Raw genomic sequence first — 16,657 nt, 5'->3', positions numbered from 1 at the left:
CCTAGTTTGCCTTTAAGAAAAGAATGACTATTCTTTCCTAACAGTATTGAATAAAATTAAATAAATGTTTAAGACGTTCATTCTCTTCCAAAGTAGATGATCAAAATGTTGATTTGTGTAGATTTTTTAAGTCAGCAACTTGATGTCAATGGTGACAATTACCCTGGCAGACTAATAACTGCGCACTTCCCATTGCTAACGTTAAGTCTATATTATTTTCTGAAAATTCCTTTAAAGTAATCAGATTAATTTGCTTTGATCACCTTCTATTTTATTATTTGTAAGTATTACTATTTTTTTTAAATATAATGTTCATCTTGCTGGAGACAGAGAAAACAAATTGGAAATTAATGATGGCGTCTATCCAATAGTTCAGGAATTTTCTGTCTTGTGCTTATTTGTGGAGGGAGAGTGGGGAAAAAGACAAATCTCAAGGGTCCTAAGTGTGAGAGGACTCAGAGAAAAGTCACTAGCAGGTAAGTTAAAATGTATTTATTTTCTCGGTGATTTTCTTCTAATACTCAACATAGATCTGCTTGCTGCTTTGCCTGCTGTTTGGATAAGACCCTCTGCCACTGCTGTAAAATCTAAATAGTAGGGCTGTCAAGCGATTAAATAAATTAATTGCACTGTTAATAATAGAATACTATTTATTTAAATATTTTTGGATGTTTTCTACATTTTCAAATGTATTGATTTCAATTACAATGCAGAATACAAAGTGTACAGTGCTCACTTTATATTTATTTTTTATTACAAATATTTGCGCTGTAAAAACAAAAGAAATAGTATTTTTCAATTCACCTCATGCAAGTACTGTGATGCAATCTCTACCGTGAAAGTTGAACTTACAAATGTAGAATTATGTACCAAAAAATAACTGCATTCAGAAGCAAATCAATGTAAAACTGAAGAGCCTACAAGTCCACTCAGTCCTACTTCTTGTTCAGCCAATCACTAAGATAAACAAGTTTATTTACATTTGCAGGAGATAATGCTGCCCGCTTCTTGTGTACAATGTCATCTCAAAGTGAGAATAGGTGTTCACATGGCACTGTTGTAGCCGACATCAAAAGATATTTACATGACAGATGCGCTAAAGATTCATATGTCCCTTCATGCTTCAGGCACCATTCCAGAGGACATGCGTCCATGCCGATGATGGGTTCTGCTCAATAACAATCCAAAGCAGTGCAGACTGACGTATGTTCACTTTCATCATCTGAGTCAAATGCCACCAGCAGAAGGTTGATTTTCTTTTTTAGTGGTTCAGGTTCTGTAGTTTCTGCATTGGAGTGCTGCTCTTTTAAGACTTCTGAAAGCACGCTCCACACCCCATCCCTCTCAGATTTTGGAAGGCACTTCAGATTCTTAAACCTCAGGTCGAGTGATGTAGCTATCTTTAGAAATCTCACATTGGTACCTTCTTTGCGTTCTGTCAAATTTGCAGTTAAAGTGTTCTTAAAAAGAACACGTGCTGGGTCATCATCCGAGACTGCTATAACATGAAATATATGGCAGACTGCGGGTAAAACACAGCAGGAGTCACACCATTCTCCCCCAAGGAGTTCAGTCACAAATTTAATTACCACATTTTTTTAAATGAGCATCGTCAGCATGGAAGCATGTCTTCTGCAAAGGTGACTGAAGCATGAAGGGGCATATGAATCTTTAGCATATCTGGCACATAAATACCTTGCAATACCAGCTACAAAAGTGCCATGCAAATGCCTGTTCTCACTTTTGGGTGACATTGTAAATAAGAACAGGCAACATTATCTATCGTAAATGTAAACAAACTTGTTTGTCTTGCGCTTGGCTGAACAAGAAGTAGGACTGAGTGGACTTGTAGGCTCTAAGGTTTTACGTTGTTTTAGTTTTGAATGCAGTTATGTAACAAACAAAAAAAAATCTTTCAGGGACCCCCAACCTCCTGACTCAGCCCCAGGCCTTGCCCCACTCCACCCCTTCCCCCAAGGCCCCAGCCCCCCCCTCACTCCATTCCCCCACACACACCCTCTCACTAGGCTGGCACAGAGGTTTGGGATGCAGGCTCTGGGAGGGAGTTTGGGTGCAGACTTTGGGCTGGAACAGTGGTGCGTGCTGTGGGAGGGCGTTTGGGTGTGGGGTGTAGGCTCTGGGTTGGGGCAGGGGGTTGGGGTGCAAAAAGGGGTGAGGGGTGCAGGCTCCGACTGGGTGGCGCTTACCTTGGGCAGCTCCAGAAAGCAATTGGCACCTCTCTCTGGCAGTGGCTCCTAGACGGGGGAGTCAGGGGAACTCCACACACTGCCCCTGCAGCTCCTATTGGCTGAAGTTCTCAGCCAATGGGAGCTGCACAGTTGGCACCCCCGGCTGGGGGCCACAGGGACATGCTGGCTGCTTCCAGGAGCAACATGGGGCCAGGCAGGCAAGGAGCCTGCCTTAGCTTTGCTGCACCGTCAGACTTTTAGCACCTAAAATCTCCTGGTTTGGCTTCAGTAGCCTCCAGGGATAGAAGGACCAAGGGGGAGTTCATCAACAGGGCTCACAGACACCTGAAGTACCCTCGGGGACTCCAGTTTGAGAAACGCTGCTATACAGAATAACCATGAATGTGCACACTATGCATAACAATTCATTGGGTTTAGGCATCACTCTTCATCCAAAGATCTCAAAATGCTTTACAAAAGGTGTATGTCAGATTTGCAGAACCCAAGGTCCCAATCTTGTGCTAACCCATTGAAGCGAATGAGACGTCACACGTGCTTAAGGGTTGTCCTGCAGGGATCCCCCATTCAGAATTGGCCCCTAAAGGCCTGCCTCTAGACAAAGCAAATAAAGTGGGTTTTGTATGTGCTTAATAAGATTCCTCCAGGCTGCAAATGCCTGCACAAAATGACAGTTGTTATAACAGAAGACAAATGCCCTTTTTAGAAAAACGTATACATTCAACCTTGGCACCCAATACAGATAGATAATTAACCTAATCTCAATTATAATATCCTGCCTTCAAAATACATCTTGCATAGAAGTAAGATTAATTGCATTTTTCCTGACCAAATCTTTCTCATGTGCATACACACACAGTCTATGAGCACAATATGCTTTGAAGCAATTTAGCTAGGGAAGATGTAGCTTATAAAAATGTTTATGCTCTCTGTCTGGAAAAGGGGGATGTGCATGCCTGTGTGTGAGGGAAAGAGATCCTCTCTTGGTGGGGAAAAGAGGAGTCTTGAATCCAAAGCTTTGCAGGCACATAAAGGAAGGACTGATTTTTAAATATCTGATGACAAGTAATTTTTTATTTGTGTGCTTAAAAGTTCTGTAAACAGCAACAGGCCAAATCTTGTCTACCTTTCTCATACTAACAATATAGCTGGGTTTCTAATGTGGGTAAGGGAAACACAATTTAGCCCAAATTCTGTTTGTAAGCTGGGGTCTTAAAACCTTTACAAGAAAATAAGTGTTTTATAGTTAAACTTAGGCCTGGTCTACACTACGTGTTTAAACCAATTTTAGCAGAGTTAAACCGAGTTAACGCTGTACCCATCCACACTATGAGGCCCTTTATATCGATATAAAGGGCTCTTTAAATCGGTTTCTGTACTCCTCCCCAACGAGAGGAGTAGCGCTAAAATCGGTATTACCATATCGGATTAGGGTTAGTGTGGCCGCAAATCGACGGTATTGGCCTCCGAGCAGTATCCCACAGTGCACCACTGTGACCACTCTGGACAGCAATCTCAGCTCAGATGCAGTGGTCAGGTAAACAGGAAAAGCTCCGCGAAATTTTGATTTTCATTTCCTGTTTGCCCAGCATGGAGCTCTGATCAGCACGGGTGGCAATGCAGTCCCAAATCCAAAAAGAGTTCCAGCATGGACCATATGGGCGATACTGAATCTGATCACTGTATGAGGAAACAAATCTGTTCTATCAGAGCTCCATTACAGAAGACGAAATGCCAAAGCGTTTGAAAAAAAAATCTACAGGCTACACAGTGCTGCGTGACAAGCGTAACGGGAAGCCAGAGACTCAAATGGACGCTCATGGAGGGAAGGAGGGGGTACTGAGGACTCCAGCTATCCCACAGTCCACAGCAGTCTCCGAAAAGTATCTGCATTCTTGGTTGAGCTCCCAATGTCTGTAGGGTCAAACACATTGTCCGGCATGGTTCAGGTTTGTCAATTTACTCCCTCCCCCTCCACGTGAAAGAAAAGGGAAAGAAATTGTTTCTTGACTTTTTTCAATGTCACCCTATGTCTACTGAATGCTGCTGGTAGACGCGATGCTGCAGCAGTGAAGAACAGTATCCGCTCCTCTCCCCTCCCTGGTGGCAGACGGTACATGCTTGATAACTGCTGAATACCCCTGGCTGGCCTCAGGGGCGCCTGGGTAAAAATAGGAATGATTCCTGGTCATTCCTAGTAGATGGTACAGAACGGCTGGTAACCGTCTTCATCATAGCCACGGGGGGCTGAGCTCCATCAGCCCCCTCCCTTTCTGGTGTAAATAAAAGATTCTGTACTGCCTGGACTATCATAGCAGCGGGATGCTGGGCTCCTCTCCCCTACACCGCTTAATGTCCTGCCTGCACTGTCATAGCACAGGGAGGCTGCCTCCCCCTCATTTTATCTCACTAACAAGTCACTGTTTCTTATTCCTGCATTCTTTATAACGTCATGACACAAATGGGGCGGACACTGCCATGGTAGCCCAGCAAGGTTGGGGGAGGAGGGAAGCAACGGGTGGGGTTGTTGCAGGGGCACCCCCCGTGAATGGTATGTAGCTCATCATTTCTGCTGGATCTGACACGGAGCAGCTGTACTCTCTGATACACTGCTTCTCTAGTACACTTGCCTCAAATTCTAGGCAGGACTGACTCTATTTTTAGAAACCATAAAGGAGGGATTGACTCGGGGAGTCATTCCCAGTTTTGCTTTTGCGCCCCCGGCCGACCTCAGCCAGGGGCACCCAGGATAGCAGCAGACAGCACAGAAGGACAGATAACCGTCATCTCATTGCCAAATTACCCTGGCAGCAGACGGTACAGAATGACTGGTAACCATCTCTGCTATCATGCAAAAGAAAATGAATGCTGCTGTGTAGCGCTGGAGTATCGCCTCTGTCCGCGGCATCCAGTACACATACGGTGACTGTAAAAAAAGAAAGCTGAACGGGCTCCATGGTTGCCATGCTATGGCATCTGCCAGGACAATCCAGGGAAAAAGGGCGCGAAATGATTGTCTGCCGTTGCTTTCCCGGAGGAAGAAATGACTGACGACATTTACCCAGAACCACCCGTGACAATGATTTTTGCCCCATCAGCCACTGGGCTCTCAACCCAGAATTCTAAGGGGCAGGGGAGACTGCAGGAACTATGGGATAGCTACGGAATAGCTACCCACAGAGCAACGCTCCGGAAATTGACACTAGCCTCGGACCATGGACGCACACTGCCGAATTAATGTGCTTAGTGTGGCAGCGTGCACTCGACTTTATACAATCTGTTTTATAAAACCGGTTTATGTACAATCGGAATTATCCCGTAGTGTAGACGTACCCTTAAGGAACTGCCACATAAAGCAAAACATTTAAATGGATACTTCTATCCTGCAAAATCTTCTACAATTGAAACAAAATTACTCTACTAACATATATATTAATCAGCAGCAATTTTTAACAGTACAATCTGCCTATTCCATTGATCAAATGGGCTGTCCATCAAGTGATTAACGATTCTCTTGACCATTGACAGTCTCTCCTATATAGTTTTTCAAACATTTCCATCTGCAGCATCTGAACAATTTAGACCCAATCCTCTGCCATATTTGTGCAAGAGTAATAGAAGGTAAAGCAGATAAAGTAAATGACTTACATATTGAAAATGAGATATCCATCAAAACAGCTATTTACAGTAGGCAAATTAATCACAACAGTTAGGACCAATTAGTCCTCTCTCCTTTTGATCTTTAATTGATCTGGAGTCTCTTAATCTGGAAAGAGGGAAATTAAATTAATCCTAATAAGAACCCTAATCCTGCAAATATATACATACAGGAAGCTATGCACATGCAAGAGTGCTGGTAGCTTCAAGGAATAAAATTAAAAAGGCTCTTTTCTACTGTGACTGCTTTTACAAATATATGTTATTAGGCTCACCTTTTTTGACTTGGCTTTTATGTTTGAAATATTCTCTGTCACCTACAAAATTTCATTTGTTTTGGTTTTTTTAGAAAAGTGTCAAGAAATACACGGATTTATAATCTAATTCATAGAAAAAAAATTAAAATATATTTTGATTAATATTTATAAGGATTTAACTCAGTATCTTTGAAATATGAGCCAAACACTTTACACATTGAAATACACAGCCTCTGGTTTTATGTTGTGCAAATTTAGAATATTATTTAATCACTGACAAGTCTCTAAATACTGTATTTCCACTTAAGCAAAAGAAACATTGTGCTGATTTTAAATTTTTATTAAAAAAATAACTTTAAGGGCAATGAAGTTCAAAGTTCAATTCATATAAAGAGTTATGAATTTGTAAAGCCATACAATAGTTAATTTTTTATTAAAGAAGCTGCCTTACTGTGCATCTTGTTTTGACACGAGAGAGAATGTACCTAAGTTTTATTTATACATTTTTCCATAAACAAAGCACCTATTACAATGATTTTCTCTGTATGATATTAGGTTGATACAAAAATACAAAATGTCAAATACTAACTGCATAGAACTCATGCATAGGACTGAAAAAATTAATCAAAAGAAAAATGAAGATTATCAAAGAGACCCATGATTTTCCTATAATTTAGTTGTCATTGCTTCAAAAAGAGGGCCTATATTAAAAGATGGCACTCCAAGAACTAGATATGGAAGGAAATGCAAGTCTCCTTGTAAAATTATAAATAAATTGGTTCAATATATGAGGACATGACAAAAATAAAAGAAGTACTTCTTTTCTGTTCAAGCCTTCATCTGCAAGGTCACCATTCTGCAAGGAAATTGTCAGCTGAGCTGGCATTTCCAAGTGATGCTTGGATACAGATTTAAACAAAACAAAACCTGGTAACTTAGATATAAAAATAAAATACCAACTAATTTATATGTAGCATATTATAGCTACTCCCTGCTAGTCAGTGTCTCAAACAGTACAGAGACAAGTTTTCACTACTGTTAGCACTTAACTATTTCATGGCTGTTAGAAGTTAACTGGCATGTGTTCCGCTGTTCTGTGTACCTATCATCTGTTACTAACACCATGGAGTTCTTGGCAGCAACAAAATTATCAGCTACAGTAGGGTCTGGATGCACAAATATTATTAGCAGTACTGATGTAAGTGGCAAAGAAAACTTTGTGATAGTCAGGCTTTTGACTTTTAAACTCAACAAATTTGATCTGGAGTCTTACAGAAAGAATGATATGGAACCTCACGTCATTTTTACCTGCACTTTCCTGACTATAACCACAATTTCCTGCTCATTTTACTCATGGGAGAAGTCCCATTGGCTTCAGTGGGACTACTCATGTGAGAAAGGAGAACAGGATTTGAACCTTTCAAGCTGTTTCAAATTAAGGTGAAAAATCCGAAGTAAACCAAATACAGAATTTCACTTCTCTTTACTGTTTCAGAATAACAAGGTGTAAACTCAACAAGTGAGAAGGCCATCTTCGTAACCTCAATTGCTAAAGTCTTCATTTAAAACAAAAACAAAACAAAACAAAAAGGTTAAACTAAGCAAAAGTTCCTAAGAAACAATCCTGGGGGGACACAAACTGTTATTTCCTGTGGGCCTGATTCTGATCTCAATTTTTAAAGTGGGGATGTATCTCCATTTAATTTCAATTGAGGTACAATTCCATTTACACTGTGGACATAAGATCAGAATTGTGCCATCTGACACTATTCATCAAGAAGTATAACAACATCACAGTAGCATAAAAACGATCTTGAGTAGTTTATCTAGTCATCTGAGCCCCCCTAGGATGTTGAGAAGTACTAAGGAAAAACTGCTTTGGAAAAGTTAAAATAATGAACTACACATTTAAAAGCTTGGTATTTAACGTCCATGACAGACATCTGCAAGGTGATAATGTTACCCCAAATTTAGGTGTGTCTGATGCTCCGTAATCTGACAGCCTCCTTAACCCTTTTCTTATAAGAAAGACAATCAATAATTCCTTTGCAGAGGGATTCAGATATTCTGCCAGATTAAATGGCGCAAGTTCTCCACACACCCCAGTGGGTGACAGGAGATACATCGTGTCCGATAATACCCATCAGAAAGAGATCAGAAACAGAGATGTCAGACTCCCTGCGTTCATCACCAGTGTAGAAGCAACTGGTAAGAATTAAAGCCTTTGCTAGAGAAGCAAAAGCTACAGTTTTACTTGCAGCGCAAATGCAAACAGAACACAGAATGATCTCTCTGTACTTATTATTAATCATCACATTTATTATGTTAGTGCCTAAGGGCCAGTCAAGAATGGGGTGTCATTGTGCCAGGTGTTGTACAAACACAGAGTAATAGATAGTTCCTACTCCAAAGAGCTTACAGTCTAAATAGACAAGGGGTGGGCAAAGGAGAACCCACAGGGAAAATATATTAGCAAATGTTATTGGGTGTTTAGTTAGGAGAGGATAAGTGAAATAGAAATTCATTGAAAAATTAATGATGAGTACACAAACACTTGCACATTTTTGGAGCTAAAAGCAGAATCAAAAGACAGAGTTACTATTTACCTGTTACAAAGGGAGAGTAAATTGCTGGACTAGTGGAAGAAAATATTGGAGTCCAAGCTAATGCGTCAATGACATTAGTCCAACATGGTAGAAGAATGTGCAGCACAAAATAACAAAGTCGACATACTAGAGCTACTTACAAAAAAGAAAAGATCACATACACAAAAATTAAAAGTGGCTTGAGCAGATCATAAGGAATAATTAACAATCCCATATGAAGCCACTATTTCTTGACAATTACATTAAATAGAGGAAATGCAGCTCAGCATTTGAACACAGGAAAGAGCAGAAGAAAAGATACACCAAGGTTTTATTATATTTTCAAAAATATTTTGGTTACTTTAACAGTGTTGTCTTATTAAAAAATCCTAGAGCCCACCCTATGTTAGCTACAGTATGTACGTCTCTTGCCTCTCACATGCATCAGAAGAATTGGGATGGTGGATATAAAGCGCTGTATTATTTATAAGGGAGATTTGAAAGCTCTCTGGGAACTGGGCACCAAACTCCCCTTTGTCCCTTTGAAACTCTTACCCTGTATCTTTTGTTATATTTCTCCTCTTTAAGCCACACTGGGACAGAGATTGCTTGAATGAAGACTAGGTGCTTCTTGTCAGGGCTAAGCATGCTTTGGAACTTGTACCAAGATAGAAACCAGTTTGCATACGAATGGACTAGAACTGATAGCTGTATAAAGAGTTTTCCAGTCACCTCCTTCAGAGTTTTGCCCATCAAGGCCAAATATTTATATTATGTCAGACAATGCAACAACAGTAGTTTATCTATACAAAAAAGGAGCTATTCTATGATGCGTCCGTGTGTTTCAGATCTAGTTTAAGAAGCGTTATCATTTAGATCAGAATCACTCATTTCTATCAGCAGTTCATATTATGGCCAAAGATAACCCCATGCCACATACATAAAGCTACAGGCGGAGGAATGTTTCTGGACATGTGGTAAAACAAGCTTTTTTACATTTGCTGCCAGGTATGAAATATAGCCCAAATCCTGTGAATGCTTAGTCATGTAACCTTCCTCAGTTGAGTAGTTTCTCTGAGCTCAAGGGAACTAGTCACACATACGAAGTTACTAATCTATGTAAATCTCTGCAGGATTAGGCCTGTGTTTAGCCTCTGATATTTGAATCCTGAGTATGAAGAGAAATGCATTGCCCCTAAACTGAGGGAAGCAACATTACATAAACACATCTTTCTTTTATTTCCCCTCATTTCAGATAAGCTCCTTGATTAGCTGGCCCTTAACTCCTTAAGTGGAATAATGATAGCAATGTATTATCCAAGTGACCTAGTGCAATATTCTGCCCTTGGAGCTACCTGAATATTGACAAAAAATACCTTGCAGAAGTTTAATTGAGGTCTTCAGAAGCATCCAAGGATTAATTAAATTTGAAATCACATACTGCAAAATGTTTTTATTACTATTTGTACTGTAGCAGTGGTTAGAGATGCCATCTCCACTGGACTAGGTACTGCGTAGACACACAATAAAAAGAAAGTCTCAGCCCCAAAGAGCTTACAATCTAAGAGAGATGTATCTATTTTAGGAAGTACGGAGTCATTGGTTCTGTTAGGAAATGGAGGTGACTATAAACATGTATGAAAAAAGTAATCTTATTTCTCATTAGCAGGAACTCACATATCCCACCTGAAAAAGTGCTTTCTTCTAACTCTCACTGCTTCCACACACCTGGGAATGGATGTGATCACTTACATATTGTTCTTTGCATTTTCTAGGAAATAATGCATAGAAAACAAATCCAGAAACAAACAGGCTAGAAAGCTCTGGCTTTGTGAACTGTTCTTCCTGAATCTGTCACTTAATGTTACCATCAAGTAACATTTCTCTTGTAAGAGAATGTCAAGACCCGAAGGCTCAACCAGGAAAAATAATGAGAATTCTAGCCTCCATCCAGCAAAGGACTTAAGCACATGCTTAACTTTAAATTATATAAGTAGACCCACTAACTCCAAGTGGACTACTCACACACTTGAAGTTCAGCACATTGTTAAGTGCTTTGCTGGCTCAGGGCCACAGCCTCAACACACTGTAGGACTGAGCCATATTCCATAGCTGTTCCACACAAAGCAATCATATTACACACAAAGTGGGGATCTGAATATGGTGGAAGTACCTACAAAAATCAGACTTGGAAATCCTAATTCTTCTTTCACATAGGTGTAAATCAGGAGTAGCTCAGCTGAAGTCAATGAAGTTACAAAGATGTAGGAAGAAGGTCAAATCCCACAATTTATTATTCTGTATTCCTTCTTTTAAAATAATTGCAAGGTCTTTTTAATAACAAACACAAAATTTAAATATGGTGACCCATATAACTTAAATACACCAAGTAATCTAACACTGAATACACTGCATTCTAATGAGTAAAAAAAAAAAAAAAAAAAAAAAAAGGCAGCTCTGGGTGAAACTCACCCCTGTGCAGATGGACTATGCACCAGGACTGAAGAGGAACACAAGTGCTGGCCCTCTGCATGTGTGGATTTTGGTTTTTATTAGCATTAATGAAATCAGCACTAAGTCAAATTAATTTGAAAGTATAACACCTCTGTGCATTCTTTGACTTTTCCACAAGCCATATCTAGTTTAGTGTCGTTTTAATTACTGAAAAAAATACATTAACTTTAAAAGTTGTTCAATATGATTTTTTGTCAGAAAATAACACTGCGTACAGCAGGCAGCTATTTGTTCTGAATATACAGTTTTAACTATTTACTTTTTCCTGTAACAAGTGAAATCCTCTCATCAGGCTCTTTGGTCAGTTAGCAATGAGTTGTGTAAGTGCTGTTTTCAAAGCAGAACTTCAGAAAATTGAGCACTGTAAGGCAGTATTTTAAGTGGGGCAAAACCTATTTTTAAACAACTAGGGAAGCATTCTTGAGAGAGAGATTACTTTTTTCATAAATTCACAGCATTCTCCATTATCTTCCACAATAAAACAAACTTTATCTTGACAGACATTTTGATTTAAAAGCACATTTCAGTGTCATTAAAAATTCATCAACAGCTTTTGACACATGAGTAATGAGATCATATCAAACTGTAACATGTGACCACAAGAAAAGGATCCAATGGCTTACTAAACAGCCTCTCAAATTAGACAAATAACATGCTGTCTCAAATTGTCTTGCATTAAGTTAAATTTAAAACTAAAAAAAAAAAAGAGCCCTACTTGCATGATTATAAAAATATGTCTGAAGTCACTGTAAATTAAATGTATTGTGTAATTTTAAGTATGCTTTACATGCAAAACTTCACTACAGTAATGGCAGACTTACAGAATAGAAGGCAATTGTTTTGCATGATTTTACAATGACTTACCAAATGACATTAAAGCACTTAAAGTCAAAATGCCATATTCTCAACAAACATCTCTATGGCAAATGTTAGAAGACATCTGCTATGTATAACAACAAATCTTTGAATATTCTTTTTATAGTTAGAACACAGTTATTTGACCACTGAAAATGTTTAAAAAGTCTTTACACCTATACTTTGGTTTATGGTTACTCAAAGGTCACTAGATGAGACTTCCACTGCTTTTTCCAACTAATGAAAAGGATTAAAAATTTCACCACTGTAGTTGCAAAATTAAGAAATTGGATGTATATTTGGTGAGTATAGATGTAGGAATCCCATTAATATCCATCTGCTGATTTAAGATTTCAGTGGTATTTCCACAGAAACGGCCTAAAATAACTTCAACTTTTTTTCGCCAATATCCTGCCCTTTAATAGCCACCTTCGCATTGTTGAATCCAATTACCTCTCTTCAGTTGATTCTTCTTCACTAACATAACAGATGTTTCTGCAATTGTAATATGTTTATTTTTAGGTGGTTTTGGATAGTTTAAAGACTTTTCTCTCTGTGTTCCTTCACAGGCACCTCTGAATGCACAGTGAGTCATTCATTTTTCACCTTAATAATAATGCCCCTCCAAGAGCAGTCCAGCTCATGGTGTCAAAGGTGAAGCTCTCCCTGCGAAATCCCTAGGAGTTGCCAAAAATCATGACCACTGGTCTGATTTAGTCAGAGAGGCAGCTCAAGGCAAGTTGGAAAACACAGACTATGCTCCAGTACTTATTGAAAACACTGTACTCAGTTCTTCTGATCCAAACAGATAGGGGATAGGCAGGAAGAAGACGCACAGGGGTAATTAATTTCTGCAGTCGTTCAGGTCCATTCTGTGGCATGGTTGAAGTGCAATTATGAAGCTATCAAATACAGTCAACTTAATAGTGATACGAAAAAACGATTACACTGGCTATAGGGGTGGGGGGAACGGCATAACAACCTGTCTCCACGCCTTGGCGTCCTCTGCCAAGGGGCTGGGTTGGCAAGTACCAAATAACAACCTAGTAGCTGATTTGATCTCAGAAACACAGAGACATCAACCGAAACCCCTTTGCACTTTTGCCCGCAACACTTCCACATGCGAGCCACCGTTGCAGTTACTTAAACGCCCCCAACCCGCCAACATTTCCCAACCCGGGGGACCTACAGGTGGGCCCCTAAATCCGTATGGGGCTAGTAGCAATGGTCTGGTTTGCAGCGCTACCGAGCACCCTCCGCTCCCACGGCACCTGCGAGAAGCGGGGCGCGTCTCCCTCGGGGGTCTGGATGCGGCAGTGAAGCACTTGGGCTGGAAAACTTCGGCCACAGTCAGTAACAGCCCCCCCGTGGCCTGATCACCCGCTCTCGGCTCACTGAACAGCCCCCACCCCGGCACTCACGGGGGCGGGGAGAGACTCTTCACATGGCCCCCGTCCTCAGTCACCTGGTCCCGCTGCTCCTGCAGCCGCTCGCCCGCTGCCTCCGCTCCCAGCCCCAGCCCCAGCCCCTCACCCGACCGCCAGGAGCCTCCGCTGCCTTGCCAGAGCGGCAGGGCGCCTCCGCCAGGGTCCCGGCTGCAGCATCCCAGCGCCGCTTCGCCTCCGGGCGCGGGGGGCGGTTGCCAGGGCACAGGTACCGCACATAAACCCCAGCCGGCTCCGGGGCAAGCAGCCCGCGCCTCCCCCAGCGCAGCCCCCCTCCCGCGCGGGCCTTTTGCACTCCCACCCCGGCTCCCCGGAGCTCGCTAGCCCCCGAGCGCGCCCCGCGGGGAGCCGGGCCAGAGCTGCCACCGGCGCAGAGCTCCCTTACCGGCTGCCAGGCCGCCTCCGCCGCTTCGTCCGCGGGCCGGAGAGCAGACGCCGCTCAGTGCCGCTGCTGCTCCCCCTGCACCTCCAGCCTGCACGCCACAAAGTTGGGTCAGCTGCTGCTGGTGTTTCTCCCCCTCCCCGGGTTCTCAGGCTCTGCAGATTTTTTTTTTTTCACTTGCCCTCTCCAGCTCCCACTAGTGATTGCACGGCCCGAGCGCCCGCCAACTCTTTAGCAAAAGCGGGACTAGGCTTCCACCCTGCCAGCAGCCAGCGCTGAACTTCTGGCCCGGGAGAGGGCTGCTGCCAAGCCCATGCTCGGCTGCGTCCCCACAGCCCAGCTCTTTGGTGGCGGTGCTGCTGCCGCCAGAGGGGAGAGTCATTGATTGGTGGTTGCACCCATGAGCCTTCTAGTCTGTCTCTCTCTAGCTGAGGGGTTTTGCAAGTACCTTTTCTTCAGTATATGGGCACAAGCACAAAAAACTAGAAAGTACTGTAGCCCTGTTAGTCTGTATCCACAAAAAACGAGGAGTCCGGTGGCACCTTAAAGACTAACAGATTTATTTGGGCATATGCTTTCCTGGATTAAAAAAACCCACATCTTCAGATGCAAGCAATGTCACTGGAGCACTGATTGCCCACCCTCCCACGTACTGACGATAAATGAGTAGCCAAACACCACACCATATCCCCCAGGTCATTCCCAATCGGCAGCAAATCCCACTGACAAGGCTAACAGTTTTGAGAGAAGTGGAACAATTTACAGCCAGGATCAGATTAGCAACCAAACTATTTATGGTAAAATGGACAACATGGGGTTAATTATAATGTTAAAATAAAATAATGTTTATAACAATATGTGAATTTTCCATAAATCATAACCTATTCTGCCTCCTACCTGCTGTGTTCCCTTATTAGCACTTGTATCATGGTAGCACTCAGAAGCCAGAACCCCAGTGTCAGGGCTGCATGGGAGTTTTGGGGGGCCTGGGGCAAAAGCTGAAACTTAGCCCTCTCCCCAACCCTTCCAAAAAAATTACTTTGTACACAAAAGAATTTAACAAAAGGGGAGGGGATGGGTAGTGGGAGAAGGCCCCAGCCTGTAGGGTGCTGCTGTCACTGTGGGATTTGGAGGGCTCTGCCCTGCTTGGGGCCAGGGAAGTGTACCCAGACCTACTTCTCCCTGAGCCCCGACCTCTCTTTTACTTACAGGCTCTTGGCCTAGTGGGTTGCCTTGGGTTCACCCCAACAATGCCAGTGACAGCAATAGTGGGATCTGGGCCTGCTGAAGGGGGGAGCCAAAAACTGATTGGCATTGTGACTCCATGTGCCAGGCCACAATGCCAATCTCTAAAATTTGCCCTCCTCCTTCATTTTGGGGGCCCTCTCAAACAGGAGTTTGAGCAAACTGACCCCTTTCCCCTCCTACTGGTCAGCCTATCATGGTAGCCACTGTACAGACAAAGAAATGGTCCTTGCCCCCACGAGCTTACAATATAAGTAATCTTTTATTACTGTTAATAACTCATACTCTTAACAATTCTATTTATCATGTCGAAAGCTAGTAACTAACCATGCCAGGAGCCCTATACCACACCCTGAAATTAGTCTTTGACTGACCACAAGGGAGAGAATTCCAAAAGCAAGAACTGAGATGGTCTGACATACAGGGAGGAATTAATCATAATAGAAAATTATTTCCTTTTAAAATCACATGTGCAGTTGTATTTCCTTTCTTCCTCCCCAGCCTCATTGGAATTCATTTATTTTTCATCTGGCGAAAACATTTCATTGATGGGAGAGGTGGGGAACAGACTACCTCAAGTTTTTGGGAAATTCATATACAGGAATGGGCAAACCAGTTACAAAAGCAAGAAGATCCTCCTCCACCTCACCGCTCACCCATTTCTAGGACTGAACCTTTCTTTACATTCCTGGCATGTTGGGCTAAATCTTGTTTGTTTTCTCCTTTTCATGCATCTTTTTATTTCTAGGCCCTGGCTGGAACTAGCGCCAGCAGTCCTGAAATACTGTGGTAAAAAGCAAAAATGCTGGCAATCTTGCAAGAAAGCCTGCTCATGCTCCACTTTTGGGAACTCCATGTTCATAAGTTACAGTTAAGAGGGGGAGGGAATAGCTCAGTGGTTTGAGCATTGGCCTGCTAAACCCAGGGTTGTAAGTTCAGTCCTTGAGGGGACTACTTAGGGTTCTGGGGCAAAAATCAGTACTTGGTCCTGCTAGTGAAGGCAGGGGGCTAGACTCAATGACCTTTCAAGGTCCTTTCTAGTTCTAGGAGATAAGATATCTCCATTAATTTATTTTTATTTTATTTATTTTACCCTTAGACAGCTCAAATTCCACAGTTTCTTAGTCGTGGTCCACCGTAATACTGCTGGATCCCATATTGTGAACCTGCATTTCCCACCTTAGCAGAGGAACTTCAGCTCCATCTCTTCTGGTGTTCTCTTCTGTTCTTCCCTCTGCCCAGATGCTACAGAAAAAGAAATGACCAAGAGGAAAGGAGAAAATACGCCATTATCGGAAATAATGACATGGGAAGGTCAGGTAAAGACAAAGGATGAAATTAATGGAAGGGGAGGGTGAATGATGTCCAAAATTATGCAGGCCTTTTCCCAAATTGTAGCACAGGGAAAAGGAGAGTGCCTTCCTCAACCTGGCAGATAATTAAATGTCTGTAGGACAACTGGAACTCGTAAAGAACAAGGATTTGCCCTGAAATAGGGATGGATGCAGCC

General features: G+C 42.1%; 1 protein-coding gene across 3 annotated transcripts in view; it reads right to left on the bottom strand.

Moving 5' to 3' along the window:
* BMPR1B (bone morphogenetic protein receptor type 1B) overlaps positions 1 to 14,189 on the bottom strand; it is a 403,289-nt gene extending 389,100 nt beyond the window's left edge. For 2 of the 3 annotated variants that reach the window (XM_050944053.1, XM_050944050.1), the window contains exon 1: positions 13,906 to 14,189. The gene's annotated coding sequence lies outside the window, so the exon portion shown is untranslated. Of the gene's footprint in view, positions 1 to 13,346; positions 13,388 to 13,905 lie in introns of those variants that run through there. The other variant, XM_050944051.1, reaches the window with a different exon arrangement.
* Positions 14,190 to 16,657: the final 2,468 nt, after the last annotated feature.

The sequence above is a fragment of the Gopherus flavomarginatus genome, chromosome 3 (assembly GCF_025201925.1).
Source record: "Gopherus flavomarginatus isolate rGopFla2 chromosome 3, rGopFla2.mat.asm, whole genome shotgun sequence".
NCBI lineage: Eukaryota > Metazoa > Chordata > Testudines > Testudinidae > Gopherus > Gopherus flavomarginatus.
This window is presented reverse-complemented; position numbering and strand designations above follow the sequence as displayed.